Here is a 27,387-nt window from a genome sequence, read left to right on the forward strand (position 1 = left end):
AATTAATAAAATAAGTAAAGAAACTTACCTTTAGATGCCTTACCTAAGACCCGCAAACAGAATTATACATACGGGGCAAAGCACTCTATGCACGATGCTGCACGGGAACGGCAGGCCCGGGGAAGCCCTGTAAAAAAAAAAAAAAAAGTCAAAGTCAAATAAGAATCAGACAAGATGTCTTACCCAAGACCCGCAAACAGCAACATACATGCCGGCTAAAGCAATCTTTGCACGACGCTGCCCAGGAACGGGACGGACCGGGGAACCCCTGTAAAAAAAACAGTAAAAATAAAGCGTTAGATAAGAGACAGACAAGATGCCTTACTTCAGACCCGCAAACCGCATCATACATACCCGTGGAAAGCACTCCAAGCACGTTGCTTCCCGGGAACAGCCCGGAGAGGGGCATACCTGTAAAAAAACAGAAAGAAATTTAGTTAGGTAACAAACTGAGACAATGACAAGAAATGAAAAGAAAATAATTCCACCTACCTGTTTGTAGCTGCGTTCCGCCTACCGTGCGATCTGGAAACCAATGGCACACTCCGACAACAGCAGATTTAATAAAAAAACGTGCCCCACCCTCACATAATCACATAATGAATTGCACACAAAATACACGTGACAGTACTTTCGTTACAAAACACCTGTATTACTATCAAACAAACAGCCTAAGACCCAACAATAACTATTAAAATAGTGCTAAAAAAATTACAGTCTCGATAAATAACAAACAATTATCAACAAGTCAAATACATAGAAGCATTATAATCACAGTAAAAGTAATTGCAAATAGAACATAAAACGCATAAAAGAATTCCACTTACCTCTTTGTAGCTGCGTTCTGCCTACCGTGCGATCTGGAAACGGCTATCACACTCCCACAACAGCAGATTCAATAAAAAAACGTGCCCCACCCTCACGTAATCACATAATGAATCCCACACAAAATACACGTGACAGTACATTTGTTACGAAACACCTGTATCAGTATCAAACAAACAGCCTGAGAAACAACAATAACTAATAAAATAGAGCGAAATAAATAACAGTATCAATAAATAACAAACATTTATCAACAAGTCAAATACATAGAAGCATTATAATCACAGTAAAAGTTATTGCAAATAGAACATAAAACATATAAAAGAATTACACTTACCTGTTTGTAGCTGCGTTCCGCCTACCGTGCGATCTGGAAAAGACTGTCACACTCCCACAACAGCAGATTCAATAAAAAAACGTGCCACACCCTCACGTAATCACATAATGAATTGCACACAAAATACACGTGACAGTACTTTCGTTAAAAAACCCCTGTGTTACTATGAAACAAACAGCCTAAGACACAACAATAACTAATAAAATAGATCATTTAAAAAAACAGTATTGATAAATTACAAACATTATAATCACAGTAAAAGTAATTGCAAATAGTACATAAAACGTATAAAAGAATTACACTTACCTGTTTGTAGCTGCGTTCCGCCTACCGTGCGATCTGGAAACGACTGTCACACTCCCACAACAGCAGATTCATTTAAAAAACGTGCCCCACCCTCACGTAATCACATAATGAATTGCACACAAAATACACGTGACAGTACTTTCGTTACAAAACCCCTGAATTACTATCAAACAAACAGCCTAAGACCCAACATTAACTAATAAAATAGATTGTTTAAAAAAACATTATCGATAAATTACAAACATTATAATCACAGTAAAAGTAATTGCAAATAGAACATAAAACGTATAAAAGAATTACACTTACCTGTTTGTAGCTGCGTTCCGCCTACCGTGCGATCTGGAAAAGACTGTCACACTCCCACAACAGCAGATTCAATAAAAAAACGTGCCCCACCCTCACGTAACCACATAATGAATTGCACACAAAATACACGTGACAGTACTTTCGTTACAAAACACCTGTATTACTATCAAACAAACAGCCTAAGATCCAACAATAACTAAGAAAATACATCGCAAAAAATAACAGTATCGATAAATTACAAACATTATAATCACAGTAAAAGTAATTGCAAATAGAACATAAAACGTATAAAAGAATTACACTTACCTGTTTGTAGCTGCGTTCCGCCTCCCGTGCGATCTGGAAAAGACTGTCACACTCCCACAACAGCAGAATCATTAAAAAAACGTGCCCCACCCTCACGTAATCACATAATGAATTGCACACAAAATACACGTGACAGTACTTTCGTTACAAAACACCTGTATTACTATCAAACAAACAGCCTGAGAGTCAACAATAACTAGTAAAATAGAGCGAAAATAATAACAGTATCAATAAATAACAAACATTTATCAAAAAGTTAAAAACATACAAACATTATAATCACAGTAAAAGTAATTGCAAATAGAACATAAAACGTTTTAAAGAATTACACTTACCTGTTTGTAGCTGCGTTCCGCCTACCGTGCGATCTGGAAAAGACTGTCACACTCCCCCAACTGCAGATTCAATAAAAAAACTTGCCCCACCCTCACATAATCACATAATGAATTGCACACAAAATACACGTGACAGTACTTTCGTTACAAAACCCCTGAATTACTATCAAACAAACAGCCTAAGACCCAACATTAACTAATAAAATAGATTGTTTAAAAAAACATTATCGATAAATTACAAACATTATAATCACAGTAAAAGTAATTGCAAATAGAACATAAAACGTATAAAAGAATTACACTTACCTGTTTGTAGCTGCGTTCCGCCTACCGTGCGATCTGGAAAAGACTGTCACACTCCCACAACAGCAGATTCAATAAAAAAACGTGCCCCACCCTCACGTAACCACATAATGAATTGCACACAAAATACACGTGACAGTACTTTCGTTACAAAACACCTGTATTACTATCAAACAAACAGCCTAAGATCCAACAATAACTAAGAAAATACATCGCAAAAAATAACAGTATCGATAAATTACAAACATTATAATCACAGTAAAAGTAATTGCAAATAGAACATAAAACGTATAAAAGAATTACACTTACCTGTTTGTAGCTGCGTTCCGCCTCCCGTGCGATCTGGAAAAGACTGTCACACTCCCACAACAGCAGAATCATTAAAAAAACGTGCCCCACCCTCACGTAATCACATAATGAATTGCACACAAAATACACGTGACAGTACTTTCGTTACAAAACACCTGTATTACTATCAAACAAACAGCCTGAGAGTCAACAATAACTAGTAAAATAGAGCGAAAATAATAACAGTATCAATAAATAACAAACATTTATCAAAAAGTTAAAAACATACAAACATTATAATCACAGTAAAAGTAATTGCAAATAGAACATAAAACGTTTTAAAGAATTACACTTACCTGTTTGTAGCTGCGTTCCGCCTACCGTGCGATCTGGAAAAGACTGTCACACTCCCCCAACTGCAGATTCAATAAAAAAACTTGCCCCACCCTCACGTCTTAAAATAATACATCCCACACAAAATACACGTGACAGTACTTTCGTAAACAAACACCTCTATTACTCTAAATCAAAAAATCTTCAAATATATAATTAGACAAAGTTTAAATCAAAGATTACCCAAAAAAAATGTCGAAATCAAAATATTAGAATAGTTTCCTCTTACCTTAAAGAAGAAGGTACAACGCTGCAGGGAAACGCCACGGACCGGGGAAGCCCTGTAAAAAAAAGAACAAAAAGAGTTAATTACGAAACATAAAAGATGCCTTACCTAAATCCCGCAAACAGCACCATACATACCGGTGAAAGCATTCCATGCACGACGCTGCAAGGGAACGGAACAGACCGTGGAATCCCTGTAAACAAACCGAAAAAAATAAAATTAGTTACCAAACATAGAATATGCCTTACCTAAGACCCGCAAACAGCAGTATACATACCGTGGAAAGTGCTCCATGCACAACGCTGCATCGGAACGGCACAGACCGGAGGAGACCTGTAAACAAACATTAAAAAAACGAGTTAGTTACCAAACATAGACAAGATAACTTACCTTAAACCCGGATGGAAACAGCATACATCCTGGGCAAAGTATTACATATACAACGCTACCGAACAACGCTAAGGGCCAGGGTAGACCTGTAACTTACCTTGAGACGACGCTACTCACAATTTAGAAAAAGATAAAAAACACTACGAAACCCGACAAATAACAGACAATTAGCCAAAATACATAGACATATTATATTTACATACAAATTAATCGTCAAAAGAACATTAAACTTATCCAAAATTTTCACTAACCTGTTTGTAGCTCTCTTCCGCCTACCGTGACATCCTTAAAACAATAAACAGTCCGACAACAGCAGATTCACTACAAAACGTGCCCCACCCTCCCATAATCAAATAATGAATTGCACATCCCAAAAAAATAAACAGCCCTTTCGACAAGAAACACCCCTATTGCTATACCACCAAAAACATGACAAAGAAAATTAAATAAAGGTTCAACGTAAAACACTACCCAAATTAATAGTTAAATGAAATAATTAAAAATCGCGTACTCTTACCTAAAAGCAGAAGGTACGACGCTGCACCGGAACGACCCAGACCGCTGAAGCCCTGTAAACAAACAGGAAAAAAACAGAGTTAGTTACAAAACATACAGGATGCCTTACCTAATACCCGCAAACAGCACCATACATACCGGGGAAAGCACTCCATGATCGACGCTGCACCAGAACGACCCAGACCGCTGAAGCCCTGCAAACAAACAGAAAAACACAGAGTTAGTTACAAAACGTACAATATGCCTTACCTAACTCCCGCATACAGCACCATACATACCAGGGAAAGCACTCCATGCACGACGCTGCACCGGAACGACACAGACCAGAGAAGCCCTGTAAAGAAACATAAAAAAAACAGAGTTAGTTACCAAACATAGGCAACATAACTTACCTAAAACCCGGATGGAAACAGCATACATCCTGGGCAAAGTATTACATATACAACGCTACCGGACAACGCTTTGGGCCAGGGTAGACAAGTAACTTACCTTGAGACAACGCTACTCACAATTTAAAAAAAGATACAAAACACTACGAAAACCAACAAATAACAGACAACTAGCAAAAATACATAGACATATTATATTTACATCCAAATTATTCGTCCAAAGAACATTAAACTTATAGAAATATTTCCCTTACCTGTTTGTAGCTCTCTTCCGCCTACCGTGACATCCGGAAACAATCAACAGTCCGACAACAGCAGATTCACAAGAAAACGTGCCCCACCCTCCCATAATCAAATAATGAATTGCACATTCCCAAAAAGTAAACTGCACTTTCAACAATTAACACCTCTATAACTATGGCATCCAAAACAAGAAAAATAAAATTAAATAAAGGTTCAACGTAAAACACTACCCAAATTAATATTTTAATGAAATAATTAAAAATTGCATACTCTTACCTAAAAGCAGAAGGTACGACGCAGCACTGGAATGGCAGAGACCGCTGAAGCCCTGAAAACAAACAGAAAAACACAGAGTTAGTTACAAAATTTACAATATGCCTTACCTAAGACCCGCAAACACCACCAAACATACCGGGGAAAGCACTCCATGCACGACGCTGCACCGGAACGACCCAGACCGCTGAAGCCCTGTAAAGAAACAGAAAAAACAGAGTTACTTACAAAACTTACAATATGCCTTACCTAAGACCCACAAACACCACCATACATACCGGGAAAAGCAGTCCATGCACGACGCTGCACCGCTGAAGCCCTGTAAAGAAACAGAAAAAAACCAGAGTTAGTTACAAAACATAGAGGATACCTTACTTAAGTCCCGCAAACAGCAACATACATACCGTTGAAAGCGCTCCCTGCACAACGCTGCACCGGAACGCCACAGACCGCTGAAGCCCTGTAAACAAACAGAAAAAAAACAGAGTTAGTTACAAAATATAGAGGATGCCTTACCTAAGACCCGCAAACAACACCATACATACCGGGGAAAGCGCTCCCTGCACGCCGCTGCACCGGAACGACCCAGACCGCTGAAGCCCTGCAAACACACAGAAAAAAAACAGAGTTAGTCACAAAACTTACAATAGGCCTTACCTAAGACCCGCAAACACCACCATACATACCGGGGAAAGCACTCCATGCACGACGCTGCACCGGAACGACCCAGACCGCTGAAGCCCTGTAAAGAAACAGAAAAAAAACAGAGTCAGTTACAAAACATAGAGGATGCCTTACCTAAGTCCCGCAAACACCACCATACATACCGGGGAAAGCACTCCATGCACGACGCTGCACCGGAACAACCCAGACCGCGAAGCCCTGTAAAGAAACAGAAAAAAAACAGAGTTAGTTACAAAACATAGAGGACGCCTTACCTAAGACCCGCAAACACCACCATACATATATTTACCTCCACATCAATCGTCAAAAGAACATTAAACTTATACAAAAATTTCACTTACCTGTTTGTAGCTCTCTTCCGCCTACCGTGACATCCGGAAAACAATCAACAGTCCGACAACAGCAGATTCACTACAAAACATGCACCACCATCCCATAATCAAATAATGAATTGCCCCCCCCCCAAAAGTAAGCAGCACTTTCGACAAGAAACACCTCTATTACTATACCACCAAAAAAATGAAAAAGAAAATTAAATAAAGGTTCAAAGTAAAACACTACACAAATTAGTATTTTAATGAAATATTTAAAAATTGTGTACTCTTACCTATAGGCAGAAGGTACGACGCAGCACAGGAACGGCAGAGACCGCTGAAGCCCTGAAAACAAACAGAAAAACACAGAGTTAGTTAAAAAACTTACAATATGCCTTACCTAACACCCGCAAACACCACCATACATACCGGGGAAACAACTCCCTGCACGCTGCTGCACCGGAACGCCACAGACCGCTGAAGCCCTGTAAAGAAACAGAAAAAAAACAGAGTTAGTTACAAAACTTACAATATGCCTTACCTAAGACCCGCAAACACCACCATACGTACCGGGGAAAGCACTCCATGCACGACGCTGCACCGGAACAACCCAGACCGCGAAGCCCTGTAAAGAAACAGAGTTAGTTACAAAACATACAGGATGCCTTACCTAAGACCCGCAAACACCACCATACATACCGGGGAAAGCACTCCATGCACGACGCTGCACCGTAACGACACAGACCGCTAAAGCCCTGAAAAGAAACAGAAAAAGACAGAGTTAGTTACAAAACGTACAATATGCCTTACCTAAGACCCGCAAACACCACCATTCATACCGGGGAAAACACTCCATGCACTACGCTGCACCGGAAGGACACAGACCAGAGAAGCCCTGTAAACAAACAGAAAAAAACCAGACTTAGTTACCAAACATAGGCCATATTACATATACAACGGTACCGGACAACGCTAAGGGCCAGGGTAGACCTGTAACTTACTTTGAGACGACGCTACTCACAATTGTAAAAAAGATACAAAACACTACGAAAACAGACAAATAACAGACAATTAGCAAAAATAGATAGACATATTATATTTACCTCCAAATTAATTGTCAAAAGAACATTAAACTTATACAAAAATTTCACTTACCTGTTTGTAGCTCTCTTCCGCCTACCGTGACATCCGGAAAACAATCAACAGTCCGACATTAGCAGATTCACTACAAAACGTGCACCACCGTCCCATAATCAAATAATTAATTGCACCTCCCAAAAAGTAAGCAGCACTTTCGACAAGAAACACCTCTATTACTATCCCACCCAAAACATGAAAAAGAAAATTAAATAAAGGTTCAACGTAAAACACTACACAAATTAATATTTTAATGAAATATTTAAAAATTGCGTACTCTTACCTATAGGCAGAAGGTACGACGCAGCACAGGAACAGCAGAGACCGCTGAAGCCCTGAAAACAAACAGAAAAACACAGAGTTAGTTAAAAAACTTACAATATGCCTTACCTAAGACCCGCAAACACCACCATACATACCGGGGAAAGCACTCCCTGCACGACGCTGCACCGGAACGACCCAGACCGCTGAAGCCCTGTAAAGAAACAGAAAAAACAGAGTTACTTACAAAACTTACAATATGCCTTACCTAAGACCCGCAAACACCACCATACATACCGGGAAAAGCAGTCCATGCACGACGCTGCACCGGAACGCCACAGACCGCTGAAGCCCTGTAAAGAAACAGAAAAAAACCAGAGTTAGTTACAAAACATAGAGGATACCTTACTTAAGTCCCGCAAACAGCAACATACATACCGTTGAAAGCGCTCCCTGCACAACGCTGCACCGGAACGCCACAGACCGCTGAAGCCCTGTAAACAAACAGAAAAAAAACAGAGTTAGTTACAAAATATAGAGGATGCCTTACCTAAGACCCGCAAACAACACCATACATACCGGGGAAAGCGCTCCCTGCACGCCGCTGCACCGGAACGACCCAGACCGCTGAAGCCCTGCAAACACACAGAAAAAAAACAGAGTTAGTTACAAAACTTACAATAGGCCTTACCTAAGACCCGCAAACACCACCATACATACCGGGGAAAGCACTCCATGCACGACGCTGCACCGGAACGACCCAGACCGCTGAAGCCCTGTAAAGAAACAGAAAAAAAACAGAGTGAGTTACAAAACATAGAGGATGCCTTACCTAAGTCCCGCAAACACCACCATACATACCGGGGAAAGCACTCCATGCACGACGCTGCACCGGAACGACCCAGACCGCTGAAGCCCTGTAAAGAAACAGAAAAAAACCAGAGTTAGTTACAAAACATAGAGGACGCCTTACCTAAGACCCGCAAACACCACCATACATATATTTACCTCCACATCAATCGTCAAAAGAACATTAAACTTATACAAAAATTTCACTTACCTGTTTGTAGCTCTCTTCCGCCTACCGTGACATCCGGAAAACAATCAACAGTCCGACAACAGCAGATTCACTACAAAACGTGCACCACCGTCCCATAATCAAATAATGAATTGCCCCCCCCCCAAAAGTAAGCAGCACTTTCGACAAGAAACACCTCTATTACTATACCACCAAAACAATGAAAAAGAAAATTAAATAAAGGTTCAAAGTAAAACACTACACAAATTAGTATTTTAATGAAATATTTAAAAATTGCGTACTCTTACCTATAGGCAGAAGGTACGACGCAGCACAGGAACAGCAGAGACCGCTGAAGCCCTGAAAACAAACAGAAAAACACAGAGTTAGTTAAAAAACTTACAATATGCCTTACCTAACACCCGCAAACACCACCATACATACCGGGGAAACAACTCCCTGCACGCCGCTGCACCGGAACGACCCAGACCGCGAAGCCCTGTAAAGAAACAGAAAAAAAACAGAGTTAGTTACAAAACATACAGGATGCCTTACCTAAGACCCGCAAACACCACCATACATACCGGGGAAAGCACTCTATGCACGACGCTGCACCGGAAGGACACAGACCAGAGAAGCCCTGTAAAGAAACCGAAAAAAAACCAGAGTTAGTTACAAAACATAGAGGATGCCTTACCTAAGTCCCGCAAACAGCAACATACATACCGGGGAAAGCGCTCCCTGCACGACGCTGCACCGGAACGCCACAGACCGCTGAAGCCCTGTAAAGAAACAGAAAAACACAGAGTTAGTTACAAAACGTACAATATGCCTTACCTAAGACCCGCAAACACCACCATACATACCGGGGAAAACACTCTATGCACGACGCTGCACCGGAAGGACACAGACCAGAGAAGCCCTGTAAAGAAACCGAAAAAAAACCAGAGTTAGTTACAAAACATAGAGGATGCCTTACCTAAGTCCCGCAAACAGCAACATACATACCGGGGAAAGCGCTCCCTGCACGACGCTGCACCGGAACGCCACAGACCGCTGAAGCCCTGTAAAGAAACAGAAAAAAAACAGAGTTAGTTACAAAACTTACAATATGCCTTACCTAAGACCCGCAAACACCACCATACGTACCGGGAAAAGCACTCCATGCACGACGCTGCACAGGAACAACCCAGACCGCAAAGCCCTGTAAAGAAACAGAAAAAAAACAGAGTTAGTTACAAAACATACAGGATGCCTTACCTAAGACCCGCAAACACCACCATGCATACCGGGGAAAGCACTCCATGCACGACGCTGCACCGTAACGACACAGACCGCTAAAGCCCTGAAAAGAAACAGAAAAACACAGAGTTAGTTACAAAACGTACAATATGCCTTACCTAAGACCCGCAAACACCACCATACATACCGGGGAAAACACTCCATGCACGACGCTGCACCGGAAGGACACAGACCAGAGAAGCCCTGTAAAGAAACCGAAAAAAACCCAGAGTTAGTTACAAAACATAGAGGATGCCTTACCTAAGTCCCGCAAACAGCAACATACATACCGGGGAAAGCGCTCCCTGCACGACGATGCACCGGAACGCCACAGACCGCTGAAGCCCTGTAAAGAAACAGAAAAAAAACAGAGTTAGTTACAAAACTTACAATATGCCTTACCTAAGACCCGCAAACACCACCATACGTACCGGGGAAAGCACTCCATGCACGACGCTGCACAGGAACAACGCAGACCGCGAAGCCCTGTAAAGAAACAGAAAAAAAACAGAGTTAGTTACAAAACATACAGGATGCCTTACCTAAGACCCGCAAACACCACCATGCATACCGGGGAAAGCACTCCATGCACGACGCTGCACCGTAACGACACAGACCGCTAAAGCCCTGAAAAGAAACAGAAAAACACAGAGTTAGTTACAAAACGTACAATATGCCTTACCTAAGACCCGCAAACACCACCATACATACCGGGGAAAACACTCCATGCACGACGCTGCACCGGAAGGACACAGACCAGAGAAGCCCTGTAAAGAAACCGAAAAAAAACCAGAGTTAGTTACAAAACATAGAGGATGCCTTACCTAAGTCCCGCAAACAGCAACATACATACCGGGGAAAGCGCTCCCTGCACGACGCTGCACCGGAACGCCACAGACCGCTGAAGCCCTGTAAAGAAACAGAAAAAAAACAGAGTTAGTTACAAAACTTACAATATGCCTTACCTAAGACCCGCAAACACCACCATACGTACCGGGGAAAGCACTCCATGCACGACGCTGCACAGGAACAACCCAGACCGCGAAGCCCTGTAAAGAAACAGAAAAAAAACAGAGTTAGTTACAAAACATACAGGATGCCTTACCTAAGACCCGCAAACACCACCATACATACCGGGGAAAGCACTCCATGCACGACGCTGCACCGTAACGACACAGACCGCTAAAGCCCTGAAAAGAAACAGAAAAACACAGAGTTAGTTACAAAACGTACAATATGCCTTACCTAAGACCCGCAACCACCACCATACATACCGGGGAAAACACTCCATGCACAACGCTGCACCGGAAGGACACAGACCAGAGAAGCCCTGTAAACAAACAGAAAAAAACCAGACTTAGTTACCAAACATAGGCCATATTACATATACAACGGTACTGGACAACGCTAAGGGCCAGGGTAGACCTGTAACTTACTTTGAGACGACGCTACTCACAATTGTAAAAAAGATACAAAACACTACGAAAACAGACAATTAGCAAAAATAGATAGACATATTATATTTACCTCCAAATTAATTGTCAAAAGAACATTAAACTTATACAAAAATTTCACTTACCTGTTTGTAGCTCTCTTCCGCCTACCGTGACATCCGGAAAACAATCAACAGTCCGACATTAGCAGATTTACTACAAAACGTGCACCACCGTCCCATAATCAAATAATTAATTGCACCTCCCAAAAAGTAAGCAGCACTTTCGACAAGAAACACCTCTATTACTATCCCACCCAAAACATGAAAAAGAAAATTAAATAAAGGTTCAACGTAAAACACTACACAAATTAATATTTTAATGAAATATTTAAAAATTGCGTACTCTTACCTATAGGCAGAAGGTACGACGCAGCACAGGAACAGCAGAGACCGCTGAAGCCCTGAAAACAAACAGAAAAACACAGAGTTAGTTAAAAAACTTACAATATGCCTTACCTAAGACCCGCAAACACCACCATACATACCGGGGAAAGCACTCCCTGCACGACGCTGCACCGGAACGACACAGACCGGAGAAGGCCTGTAAAGAAACAGAGAAAAACAGAGTTAGTTGCAAGATATTGAGGATGCCTTACCTAACTCCCGCAAACAGCACCATACATACCGGAGAAAGCACTCCATGCACGACGCTGCACCGGAACGACCCAGACCGCTGAAGCCCTGTAAAGAAACAGAAAAAAAACAGAGTTAGTTACAAAACATAGAGGACGCCTTACCTAAGACCCGCAAACACCACCATACATACCGAGGAAAGCACTCCCTGCACGAAGCTGCACCGGAACGCCACAGACCGCTGAAGCCCTGTAAAGAAACAGAAAAAAAACAGAGTTAGTTACAAAACTTACAATATGCCTTACCTAAGACCCGCAAACACCACCATACGTACCGGGGAAAGCACTCCATGCACGATGCTGCACAGGAACAACCCAGACCGCGAAGCCCTGTAAAGAAACAGAAAAAAAACAGAGTTAGTTACAAAACATACAGGATGCCTTACCTAAGACCCGCAAACACCACCATACATACCGGGGAAAGCACTCCATGCACGACGCTGCACCGTAACGACACAGACCGCTAAAGCCCTGAAAAGAAACAGAAAAACACAGAGTTAGTTACAAAACGTACAATATGCCTTACCTAAGACCCGCAACCACCACCATACATACCGGGGAAAACACTCCATGCACAACGCTGCACCGGAAGGACACAGACCAGAGAAGCCCTGTAAACAAACAGAAAAAAACCAGACTTAGTTACCAAACATAGGCCATATTACATATACAACGGTACCGGACAACGCTAAGGGCCAGGGTAGACCTGTAACTTACTTTGAGACGACGCTACTCACAATTGTAAAAAAGATACAAAACACTACGAAAACAGACAAATAACAGACAATTAGCAAAAATAGATAGACATATTATATTTACCTCCAAATTAATTGTCAAAAGAACATTAAACTTATACAAAAATTTCACTTACCTGTTTGTAGCTCTCTTCCGCCTACCGTGACATCCGGAAAACAATCAACAGTCCGACATTAGCAGATTTACTACAAAACGTGCACCACCGTCCCATAATCAAATAATTAATTGCACCTCCCAAAAAGTAAGCAGCACTTTCGACAAGAAACACCTCTATTACTATCCCACCCAAAACATGAAAAAGAAAATTAAATAAAGGTTCAACGTAAAACACTACACAAATTAATATTTTAATGAAATATTTAAAAATTGCGTACTCTTACCTAAAAGCAGAAGGTACGACGCAGCACTGGAATGGCAGAGACCGCTGAAGCCCTGAAAACAAACAGAAAAACACAGAGTTAGTTACAAAACTTACAATATGCCTTACCTAAGACCCGCAAACACCACCATACATACCGGGGAAAGCACTCCCTGCACGACGCTGCACCGGAACGACACAGACCGGAGAAGGCCTGTAAAGAAACAGAGAAAAACAGAGTTAGTTACAAGATATTGAGGATGCCTTACCTAACTCCCGCAAACAGCACCATACATACCGGAGAAAGCACTCCATGCACGACGCTGCACTGGAACGACCCAGACCGCTGAAGCCCTGTAAAGAAACAGAAAAAAAACAGAGTTAGTTACAAAACATAGAGGACGCCTTACCTAAGACCCGCAAACACCACCATACATACCGAGGAAAGCACTCCCTGCACGAAGCTGCACCGGAACGCCACAGACCGCTGAAGCCCTGTAAAGAAACAGAAAAAAAACAGAGTTAGTTACAAAACTTACAATATGCCTTACCTAAGACCCGCAAACACCACCATACGTACCGGGGAAAGCACTCCATGCACGACGCTGCACAGGAACAACCCAGACCGCGAAGCCCTGTAAAGAAACAGAAAAAAAACAGAGTTAGTTACAAAACATACAGGATGCCTTACCTAAGACCCGCAAACACCACCATACATACCGGGGAAAGCACTCCATGCACGACGCTGCACCGTAACGACACAGACCGCTAAAGCCCTGAAAAGAAACAGAAAAACACAGAGTTAGTTACAAAACGTACAATATGCCTTACCTAAGACCCGCAACCACCACCATACATACCGGGGAAAACACTCCATGCACAACGCTGCACCGGAAGGACACAGACCAGAGAAGCCCTGTAAACAAACAGAAAAAAACCAGACTTAGTTACCAAACATAGGCCATATTACATATACAACGGTACCGGACAACGCTAAGGGCCAGGGTAGACCTGTAACTTACTTTGAGACGACGCTACTCACAATTGTAAAAAAGATACAAAACACTACGAAAACAGACAAATAACAGACAATTAGCAAAAATAGATAGACATATTATATTTACCTCCAAATTAATTGTCAAAAGAACATTAAACTTATACAAAAATTTCACTTACCTGTTTGTAGCTCTCTTCCGCCTACCGTGACATCCGGAAAACAATCAACAGTCTGACATTAGCAGATTCACTACAAAACGTGCACCACCGTCCCATAATCAAATAATTAATTGCACCTCCCAAAAAGTAAGCAGCACTTTCGACAAGAAACACCTCTATTACTATCCCACCCAAAACATGAAAAAGAAAATTAAATAAAGGTTCAACGTAAAACATTACACAAATTAATATTTTAATGAAATATTTAAAAATTGCGTACTCTTACCTAAAAGCAGAAGGTACGACGCAGCACTGGAATGGCAGAGACCGCTGAAGCCCTGAAAACAAACAGAAAATCACAGAGTTAGTTACAAAACTTACAATATGCCTTACCTAAGACCCGCAAACACCACCATACATACCGGGGAAAACACTCCATGCACGACGCTGCACCGGAAGGACACAGACCAGAGAAGCCCTGTAAACAAACAGAAAAAAAACAGACTTAGTTACCAAACATAGGCAATATTACATATACAACGGTACCGGACAACGCTAAGGGCCAGGGTAGACCTGTAACTTACCTTGAGACGACGCTACTCACAATTGTAAAAAAGATACAAAACACTACGAAAACAGACAAATAACAGACAATTAGCAAAAATACATAGACATATTATATTTACCTCCAAATTAATCGTCAAAAGAACATTAAACTTATACAAAAATTTCACTTACCTGTTTGTAGCTCTCTTCCGCCTACCGTGACATCCGGAAAACAATCAACAGTCCGACAACAGCAGATTCACTACAAAACGTGCACCACCGTCCCATAATCAAATAATTAATTGCACCTCCCAAAAAAGTAAGCAGCACTTTCGACAAGAAACACCTCTATTACTATCCCACCCAAAACATGAAAAAGAAAATTAAATAAAGGTTCAACGTAAAACACTACACAAATTAGTATTTTAATGAAATATTTAAAAATTGCGTACTCTTACCTAAAAGCAGAAGGTACGACGCAGCACAGGAATGGCAGAGACCGCTGAAGCCCTGAAAACAAACAGAAAAACATAGAGTTAGTTACAAAACTTACAATATGCCTTACCTAAGACCCGCAAACACCACCATACATACCGGGGAAAGCACTCCCTGCACGATGCTGCACCGGAACGACACAGACCGGAGAAGGCCTGTAAAGAAACAGAGAAAAACAGAGTTAGTTACAAGATATTGAGGATGCCTTACCTAACTCCCGCAAACAGCACCATACATACCGGAGAAAGCACTCCATGCACGACGCTGCACCGGAACGACCCAGACCGCTGAAGCCCTGTAAAGAAACAGAAAAAAACCAGAGTTAGTTACAAAACTTACAATATGTCTTACCTAAGACCCGCAAACACCACCATACATACCGGGGAAAGCACTCCATGCACGACGCTGCACCGGAACGACCCAGACCGCTGAAGCCCTGTAAAGAAACAGAAAAAAACAGAGTTAGTTACAAAACATACAGGATGCCTTACCTAAGACCCGCAAACACCACCATACATACCGGGGAAAGCACTCCATGCATGACGCTGCACCGTAACGACACAGAGCGCTGAAGCCCTGAAAAGAAACAGAAAAACACAGAGTTAGTTACAAAACGTACAATATGCCTTACCTAAGACCCGCAAACACCACCATACATACCGGGGAAAACACTCCATGCACGACGCTGCACCGGAAGGACACAGACCAGAGAAGCCCTGTAAACAAACAGAAAAAAAACTGACTTAGTTACCAAACATAGGCAATATTACATATACAACGGTACCGGACAACGCTAAGGGCCAGGGTAGACCTGTAACTTACCTTGAGACGACGCTACTCACAATTGTAAAAAAGATACAAAACACTACGAAAACAGACAAATAACAGACAATTAGCAAAAATACATAGACATATTATATTTACCTCCAAATTAATCGTCAAAAGAACATTAAACTTATACAAAAATTTCACTTACCTGTTTGTAGCTCTCTTCCGCCTACCGTGGCATCCGGAAAACAATCAACAGTCCGACAACAGCAGATTCACTACAAAACGTGCACCACCGTCCCATAATCAAATAATGAATTGCACCTCCCCAAAAAGTAAGCAGCACTTTCGACAAGAAACACCTCTATTACTATCCCACCCAAAACATGAAAAAGAAAATTAAATAAAGGTTCAACGTAAAACACTACACAAATTTATATTTTAATGAAATATTTAAAAATTGCGTACTCTTTCCTAAAAGCAGAAGGTACGACGCAGCACAGTACCGGCAGAGACCGCTGAAGCCCTGTAAAGAAACAGAAAAAAACCAGAGTTAGTTACAAAACATAGAGGACGCCTTACCTAAGACCCGCAAACACCACCATACATACCGAGGAAAGCACTCCCTGCACGAAGCTGCACCGGAACGCCACAGACCGCTGAAGCCCTGTAAAGAAACAGAATAAAAACAGAGTTAGTTACAAAACATAGAGGACGCCTTACCTAAGACCCGCAAAAACCACCATACATAACGGGGAAAGCGCTCCCTGCACGACGCTGCACCTGAACGACAGAGACCGCTGAAGCCCTGAAAACAAACAGAAAAACACAGAGTTAGTTACAAAACGTACAATATGCCTTACCTAAGACCCGCAAACACCACCATACATACCGGAAAAAGCTGTCCCTGCACGCCGCTGCACCGGAACGCCACAGACCGCTGAAGCCCTGTAAAGAAACAGAACAAAAACAGAGTTAGTTACAAAACATAGAGGACGCCTTACCTAAGTCCCGCAAACAGCAACATACATACCGGGGAAAGCGCTCCCTGCACGACGCTGCACCGGAACGCCACAGAACGCTGAAGCCCTGTAAACAAACAGAAAAAAAACAGAGTTAGTTACAAAACATAGAGGATGCCTTACGTAAGACCCGCAAACAGCACCATACATACCGGGGAAAGCGCTCCCTGCACGCCGCTGCACCGGAACGACCCAGACCGCTGAAGCCCTGCAAACAAACAGAAAAAAAATAGAGTTAGTTACAAAACTTACAATAGGCCTTACCTAAGACCCGCAAACACCACCATACATACCGGGGAAAGCACTCCATGCACGACGCTGCACCGGAACGCCACAGACCGCTGAAGCCCTGTAAAGAAACAGAAAAAAAAACAGAGTTAGTTACAAAACATAGAGGATGCCTTACCTAAGTCCCGCAAACAGCAACATACATACCGGGGAAAGCGCTCCCTGCACGACTCTGCACCGGAACGCCACAGACCGCTGAAGCCCTGTAAACGAACAGAAAAAAACCAGAGTTAGTTACAAAACATAGAGGATGCCTTACGTAAGACCCGCAAACAGCACCATACATACCGGGGAAAGCGCTACATGTACGACGCTGCACCGGAACAAAACAAACCGGGGAAGCCCTGTAACAAAGAAACAAAGACAAAGTTAGATAAAAAGCAAGCAAACAACAAAACAATGACAAACATAAAACATCGCTTACCATACTGCTTCGGGAAGCCTTCGCCTCACAGCAACAGGCACGAAAATAACCCTGGAAAGGGTGAAACAAAACAAAAAAAAAAACACGCCCACCAGGTAAAAAAGGGCCGGGCTGCGATAATTAGAAAAGTTGAAAAAAACACGCCCCCGAATCTGAAAAGGACGGGGCCTGTTCGGAGAGACAAACCTCTTCTCCAATGGCTGGCCAGCATTCAAGAGGACAGCCAATGGAGAAGAGGGGAGAAGAGGGGCGGGTTCAAGCCCCTCTTCTCCAAGTCATTAAATCTCGCGAGCGAGACTGCGCAAGCGCAGCCTTCGCTAGCCAAGACCTAAAAACGAGGAGAAATAAAGATATTTCTCCCCGTTGCGCCTCCCTTACGCCTCCCCTGCGGAGGCGGAAGCTTTTGGCGCTGCCTCAGAATTACGATTTCTCGTAAATCTGGGGCAGTGTCAAAAGGCCATGGGTGTTGCTGGGAACGCCCCCAGCAGCACCCATTGCACGCCCCTTTAACGCAGAACACTGCGTTAAAGGAACTGATATTTATGAGGCAGCATTAAGCCAAAAAAAGTGGCTCAGTGCTGCCTGATAAATATCACGCAGGTTTCTGCGCCACGGAACGTCACTAAAAGTGATGTTCCGATGGCGCAACGGGCCTCATAAATCTGCCCCTTGGTTTGTGTTTGTACACGTCATATAATGCTGGTGTATGTGCGTGCACATAAAAATATCAGCCAATGTCTGACATGTAAATACCAGTTGTATATGATTACTGCTTTGAGCACAAATAATGTATTCATACCCTAAGTGCCAAGACCTGTACACAATTAGTGAAATCTGCAACCTATGCCACAATGCATGTTGATTTTTCAGAAGATTAAAATTAATCATTAAAGTGCATAGTAGATATAACTTCTCCACATATGACATTAAGGTACAATTTAAAGCGCTATGATTACACTCTTTCATATCTCACATAATACACACTGGACACATAAGCACCATTATAACCTGTTAATCAGAAAGCTGTGCAGTCCAACAGAGTGAAGTGGGTATGTGAAGGACGTACCTGCTCGCCTGGTGAGCCGTAGAGTTGACTGTAGTGGGGGAGGACCACTTTAACCAGAGTTTCCAGCTCCTCTGGGTAGAAGGCTGTAGCCTTCACACCTTCTGCAAGGACCATGATGGCTCACAGATACAGCAAACAGCAGCTGTAGTAGAGGAGTTGTAGATTGCAGCAGTGTCAGTAGGCAAGGGGAGTATATTGTAAAACCACAATGTATTTGTACACAACAAAGGCGGTCTTAGACATGCATGGACACAAGTGCGTAGCAAAGGGGAGGCGGTCCGCCCTGGGCGGCATGAGTTTTGGGGGCGGCGGCCTTCCCCCACTCTTATCTGCAGCCGTCACGGGACACCAAACACAGGAATCGCATGCAGCCCCCTCTCCGCTCTTACATGCGACCACCGCAGGGCGGCAAACGCAGGGTTTGCCACAGGCAGCCAATGGTCTATCTACGCCGCTGACGGACACCGCAATTGGACCGAGAGTTTCAAATTCACCAGTGTAACACAAAGGCTTGATCTTCCACGCGTGAGACTGCCTACCTTGTGGGCAACTTCTGGTGGAGACTTCTGAGTTTCAAATGTCCGTGAACCAACGCCAGGCAGTCACCTTTTTGGCTGCTGTTATTTTAAAAAAAAAATCAAATGACAATCTAAGACCTCACATTCACAGCAAGCAGGATTACAGGTGGGAAGTTCTAACTGGAGGTTTTCAGAAAGGGGAGTGGGTGACAGGGATAAGATAACAGCTTTTCATATCACAACATTATGGAATCATAAGTGACTACTATAGTATGACAGCCCACTTATTCATGACTGGGTTGCATTCCAACTTAAAACTTCATATGAATGATTTGTGACCAATAATATTTAATTTACTACTGTCACTGTAGATGCCTATTGTATTGAAATGTAAAATGAGCAAAACCTAAGCCTGCGTTGCTCTCATCTTTGTGCAAAACACTGTACGTAAGGCACGGGAAGCGACAGTGACAGGAACCAAACGAGTCTCTAAGATTACACTTCAGAGGTTGTGATGGCTGGGACTGTGGCACATATGCACCTTTGTAGAAGAGCCAGAGTGTGAGTCCATAAACAGATGACAAAAGAGATCTGTCTAACCACCAGCATGTCAGTACTTGCTGGGCTGAGTGCCAGGAGGACCCTCGCCAAATTAAGCCTAGAGTACAAGCATGTCACGACATGTCTACAGAAGGGGTACACCTAGTTAATGGGGGGAGAAATGCAGAAACTGCTACTACCAAACTTCTGCATGATTTATCATACAAATCAGTTGTGTGTTGGACCATGGTTATGATGACAGTTGTTTGAAAAGGTGTTACCATGTGCCACGTCATTGTTGTTCTAATTGGAGTCTCTATCCTATGATCAACATACAAATGCACAGATGTAGAGGCCAGATGATTGAGATCTGGCAAATAAATAGATTAATTGAAAAATCATGATGTTAATCAGAATACCGTGTGGGTACCTGTCTGTGCATACAGACACAATTGCACGTCCTTCTAAAAAATCATGTGTACAGTAGCATTGGGCTCACCATTGACTTGGTGACAGGTCACAGCTTTTCTATCTGCCATGTAAGGTATAAAAATGTGTACATTAGACTTGACTCAGCAAACCATGCAGAGATTGTGTGTGTGACACAGGCAGATCAGTCACGTGAAAGTAGGTTATTCCTGTGTGCACATGTGCACTATAGTACTCTATCAACATGTGGCATAACTATGTATCTCGATAATTTAATTGTAATTTTTGACACTGCAAAACATCTTCCAGGTATGCAATCTACCCATAACCACAGTTGCAAATCCAAACACATTCTTATTGTTCAAGAAATGATTACACAAACCCACCATAAGTCAGACCAGCCTCAGTCCATGTATGCCAACATGTCAATCCATGGGAAACTTGGCCATCTCCAGCTGTTTGTCTTAATCGGTGCCATTTACTCAATCAGGCACATAATTTTGTTTTTGTACCAGAAACTCACATGTGGGAACCTACACATGTTGTAACACATCACAGAGATCCTGACTGTTCTACATTTTTTTGTCAAACCATGACAGCACGCTTGTGTATCTAACAAAATATATTATTTATTAATGAATGGTTAACTCTACATGACAACACGTCAGATCTTAGGTTAAGTTATGCAAAAGATCTTGGTGGCATGTGTACAAATATGTATGCCACCTCATTTGCCTAACAAACACATTCTGAACAAACTCCCCTGGAGGGGCATCTGGTATGTCGAGCAGGTACCTCAGGGATCGAAATGTGAGATGTGGGCTAGGTTTTGGAAGGGTGGACTTGGGCTTATTAGGGGTGGGTTTTGGTTTGGTAGGGGTGGACTTTGCCCCTGGTAGAGTGCTTTTTTGGAGTGAAAGGGGTCCTGCGCCTCGATTCCTCTTTCTGGGAGGGGATTTTGGATGGGTAGACCGTGATGTAGAAGGATAGGGGATAGGGATGGAAAATGCATGCCTGGGCTGATGGAGGGGAGGGAGATGTCCCACAGGGCAAAGTCAAAGGGAAACGATATGTATGTCATGGGTAGATGTTGTGGGTAAATCCAAGATGGGGGTCAGGTTGGGAAGTAAAGGAAATTGAGTTGTATGCTGTTTGGAAATAGAATGTGGATGGAGGTGTGGTGTGTGCTGATGGGCGGTGGTGTGGATGGCTGGATATCTGCAGGGGTAGTGTTTGTGCTGTTGGGTGGTGGTGTGGATAGCTGTATGTCTGCAGTTGTAGTGTTTATGTTGAGGGGGAGGTGTGGGTGGCTGTATGTCTGCAGGTGTAGTGTGTGAGATGATTGGTTGGGATGTTGATGGTTGTGTGCTGCAGGTGTATGTTTGGGTGTGTGCATGCACAGATGTGTGTGGGCTTGGGGAAGGGAGAGGATTAGGATTTTGAGATGGGGATGGACATGGGGCTGGGAAAGGATGTTGGACGGAGGGCTGGGTTAGGTGTAAAGCTGCCATTAATGAGGTGGCCAGAGCCTGAGCTGATCCGTGTAGGGCACACATCCTACGGTGAATACGACCCAGGTAGGCAGCCATCTGTGTATGTTGGCTGCCCAGACCCTGAATGGCATTCAACAGTGCAGTCTACCCAACAGAGATCTTGTTAAGGAGTTCAGTATCCTCCGCACCAAGGGCACTGGTAGACACAGGGGCAGGGGTAGAGGTGCCTGCAGCAGGGGAGACAGCTCCCCTCTGACGGGAGCAGGCCTGGGCAACTGGTTGGGGAGCAGCAGGTAGGGCAGAGATGGTGAGGGGTGGCATGCACTGATGGCACTGCACCAGGTTGGGTGGGGTCAGCCACCACCAAGGGAGAGCCCCTGGAGTCTGATTTGCTTGATGTACTCGTCAGGTTTGGATCCTCCATAGCACTCGCCTCTCCCTCTTGGCCACTGGGTGAATCAATATCAGTGTCCCGACCAGACCCACTTTGGTCAGCTGCTTCCCCAACATCCTGGGCTATGTCTCCTCTGCTTGGCTGTGTATATACTGGAATGGAACAATAGTTATGTTAAAGTAAACATGGTAGACTTACAGGAGGCAAAGATTAGCACTTTGAGCAACATGCAATGTTGAGTTTTTAAACCACCTAATAGGTATACCAGTAGTGATACAGACTTTGCAAAATCACATGCATGTATGCAACATGAGCTAGTAATAACTCCACACATGGTGGCATTGAACACAATCACAGTAATATGTCTGGTTCATAATGACTGACTTTTTTCGAGCTCAAAATCCAGTCCAAACTGTTTGTAAGAAGAAATTAACTTCCTCTGATGTTTATTGTCTATACACATATAAATGCTGATTAGAGGGTGGTTCATTGGCATTTCTGATTTGTCTGACCTCCAGAGTAACTTGTAAACAATGCACCTAACATGATCAATTAACATATTAACACATACATCCATATGACCTGACACCACATAGGTCTATGCATATCTCCACTTACATTTTTAGACTAATCCACAACCATTTTCATAAGGGATATTTTGTTGATACTGCAAATGGTAAGTGTACTGTTTTCAAGGAAATATTTAGGGCTTGTGATGAATGTTACACCAGTAGACAATTGGGAAGAGACATCATAGCACCACTACCATTTCTCATACATATATTGTAAGGTGCTGCTAACAATACACATTCACATATGTGCACAACAGGTGTTCTTACCATTACATGCTACTTATCTGCAGGCAGTAACATCTTTGCAAACTTGACCATTATTTTTGTGCCATACATATCTAATGACAACTCAGCTGCATGGAATCTCCCTTTGTGAGACTGTATTGTCAGTCCTCAGACCATGTTTGTCTGAGCCACTACATCAGAATTAGATATTGTAAAAATACATTAGTGAATGGGTATGTATGACAAACCACCCATGTCCACACATCCGTTTGTAATGAAATGTCAGATGCAGTACTTGAACCTCACACATACGTCCTTGACACCTTTACAGCTAACTTAATTTATGATGGGCACAGATGCCATACCATGAAGAGCCATACATCTAGTAGCGTACTGCAGCATTGATGGTGTGTACAGATATGTAAGCAAAGTCTAACAACACTACACAGGCATGTACTCTGAAATTGCAATTAGCATTGGTCACAATACAGATAGATGCATTTAGAGGTGCCTGTGACATTACATATGTGCTTATGTGTTGACTTAAAAGTCCAGGTCTTTACTCACCCCCTCCTAGCTGCTGTTCGGACCTCAGCTGCCAATCAAGCTCAGGGTAGGCCACCACCAGAAAACGGGCCTTGAGGGGAGTCAGGGTCCGGCACCCGCCCCTTCGAAGTGGGGAGGACTTCCCCAGCTGGAATTGGGCAATGTTTCTGCTCTGTCTGCGGTCCTCCCAGTTCTTCTGGCAATGGAAGCTCTGCTGGCGAAAGACTCCCTGGGACTGCACTTTCCTGGAGATGGCTTTCCAGATCCTTTGCTCGAGTTGGGCGTTGACCTGGATGGATGAAAGAGATAATAAACTGACTGCACAGGAAAGATATATGACATTTGTCATGCTGATCAAGTCCTTTGGGACAACTGACATGTGCAAGATATACATTACTACAGGCCAGAGGTTTTTTCAAACATTGAGAGCCATGTACACTGACATTAGGCTACCTTACACATATCTGCTGATGTTATATCATTTAGCTTGCTGTAGGGATCAGACTGACTTAACTACAATACAAAGGCCAAGGATAATACTCATGGTCTGTGGGTTTAGTCAAGAGGTCAAACTAGACACTTTTGTTAGTACAGGACAGGTGCAGTATATCTACCAGACTTTACATTGAGTATGACAAGCCAGAACAGTGGCTACTGTGATATATCCCAATGTGTTTGTACAACATTAGAAATCTGCTGTGTGCAGTGACTTGCACTCACATAGACCAACATGTTGTCCTTTTGTGTAACTTTGAGAGTGATACAGGTCCGAAACATTTTGCATGTGGGCAATGTCTTAAATACTAAGGGTCACCATTTATGGAAGTAAAGCACTGTGACAGGAATCACTTTGACAAACCATTTGTAATATGGTGTAGTACGACAATGTAACACATCTGGATGCTTTGAAGGATGTGACAGCTTATTACCATGTACTTGATGCACAGAATTGACACCAGAGTGTAGTTATTCTACCAAATGTATTCATGAAGTATGTTCCTGTTATCACACAACAGTAGTTATGAGTGGTTAGTTTAGAATGCTGTGAAACACATTTTTTTAATGGGGGTGAGTGATAATTTCCCTCAGCTCTGTGGCCCCAGGTATACATTTACATAGGCAGGATTGTCTGTTTGCAGTGTAGGTGCAATGATCCCTCGACCAACTACATATGTACAGGAGTTGCATAAATCAAAGAACATCCAATGGCCCTGCAAAACAGTACATCAAAGTTGTCTTGCTCACAGAGGTACGTTTTAATGATGCATCAATACTAGCATGGTAGTTAATGCTGAGTGATATGTGTTGATTACATGTGGATGTACATACACATACCTGCATTCCTCTGATGCAGCACCATCCTATTTTACCAAACTGTTATCCATAGCAACATCAACATTTTCTGACAGATTGAAGAGGTATCACATGTGTAGGCCTATATATTCCACATTCCACATTCCAACATACATGCAGTTGATTCTCCCTGGCACAGGTCTCAGATGTAATAGTATTCAAAATATTAAATATTGGTTGGCCTTTGCAGACAATGTACAGGGCATCATATGCCAACACATATCAGCCAATCATAGTGATGAAAGATTGAGAGACATAAGTAAGTGCTTTGGTTCTAGTCATCCTAGTAAAAATGTTGGAATTTATAATTAAGGGATAGTGACATCAGCATCCTTAAGCGATTAAGCGGAACTTAACTGCTCCTCTGGTGGCCTACGAGGTAGCCTGCCCTGCATGAAACCGCTATGCATGCGGTCTTCGACCGCCGGCGGTGTATGCCTCTATTTTTCCATTTGTGCAGGTTCAGACAACCACCGTGTCAGTGGTCAAGTGCGATGTGTTTGCAATTGCATATTAACGCTTGGTTACTGTGAATTATACAATTAGTTATGCACCACTACCACAACATATGATGGTGAAGGCTTGATAATTCATATGCTCATAATCCAAGTTTTATGTGCTGTACATGATTATATTCGTGGAATGCATAGATGTGCATATTAGTAACATGAACATAGCGACATGTGTGATGCTGTACCAGTTCATAAATGTGTGTCAACCATCCCTTTTTGTCCGTTCAGCAAATGTAATAATTTCTTGTGCATAACCAAGGTGCTGATATGTGAATTACAACCTGGTGAATGAGTGATTAAAAAGGAAGGCTGGATAGTCATTAAGTCACAAGACTTGGTTTCCTGAATGCAAAAATGTCACTGACACATGATTTGGCCTTTACATGTAAATAAATGTTGATGTTGCTGACAGAGTCCAATGATGATGTGCCACTACTTTCTCAGTTAGGTACACTGGGAGAGGGGGAGGGTGGCATCCTCCACAGTTCCGCCCATTCCCTGACCTACAGACCATGCAGGAGAGGCGCATTATCCAGAAATACAGATTGAATTGACAGACCATCATGGATCTGACTAATCAGTTGGAGCGGGTCTGCTGACCTGAACTTAACAATCCCCACAATATCACCCCTCTAGTAAACGTTTTGTCTGTTTGACATTTTTGGGCCACTGCCTCATTTCAATTTATTGTTGCCATTTCAGGAGGAATGTTGCAACCAATGTCTAGTCTTGTCCTGAGAGAGGTGCTTGCAGCATTGTTGAAAAACGTGAGCAGACAGTTCCCTAGCCATGAGGATTTAGCCGCAGTGAAGGCAGCTTTCAATGTTTTCGTTCAAGTCCCACATGTAATTAGATCAATTGATGGCACCCACATTCTCTAAGTGGCACCACACGACCGTGAGCTAGTCTACAGGAATCACAAACACTACCACTCTATCCATGTGCAAGTTGTTTGTTTGGCAGATCTGACCATCTCCAACGTCTGTTCTCAGTTTTCTGGATCTGCCCATGATAACTTCATCCTGCAGAACAGTAGCATACCACGGCTGATGTCACAACTCCAACCAGAGAGGGCCTGGCTTGTAGGTAAGTGTGATGTATGGTAGTTACAGTAGCTGCCGGTACGTTTTGAAGGGAGGGGAGAGGACGGGACACACACACACACGTACAAATACACATAACATTCACAACCATGCACTCACACACGCACGCACGCAAGCACACACACACAAACACATTCATTCACAACACTCTTTCCCAAACATTCATAAATGCATGCATCAAACAATTTAAATAGGAAATAAAACACACTTACCTTCAGCCAGCTCTGCGCTGCCTCTGCAGTTCAAAAGGCTTGGGACTGCTGCGTTCCCTCATTGGCTGAACTAAGGTGATGAAGTGTCACTGATTGACACTCGACCCTGGGTGCTGCAGGGCTTAAAACTGAAGCGCCCAAGTGTGAGGCAATCAGTGACGCTACCCCTCATCACTGAAGGGAGGGCCTCAGCAACCTTTGCTGAGCTGAGAACGACACGCCGACCCGAGCGGGGACTTTTTTTCAGCCCAGCAAAGTTCAGTTCAGGCAGCCAGGAGCCAGCACTAAATGTGCATGTCTTGCTCCTGGCTGCTTGAATTGAAAGTGAACAGTATCTGTCAGGCTGACCTTTGC

This window comes from Triturus cristatus, chromosome 9 (assembly GCF_964204655.1).
Source record: "Triturus cristatus chromosome 9, aTriCri1.1, whole genome shotgun sequence".
Taxonomy (NCBI): Eukaryota; Metazoa; Chordata; class Amphibia; order Caudata; family Salamandridae; genus Triturus; species Triturus cristatus.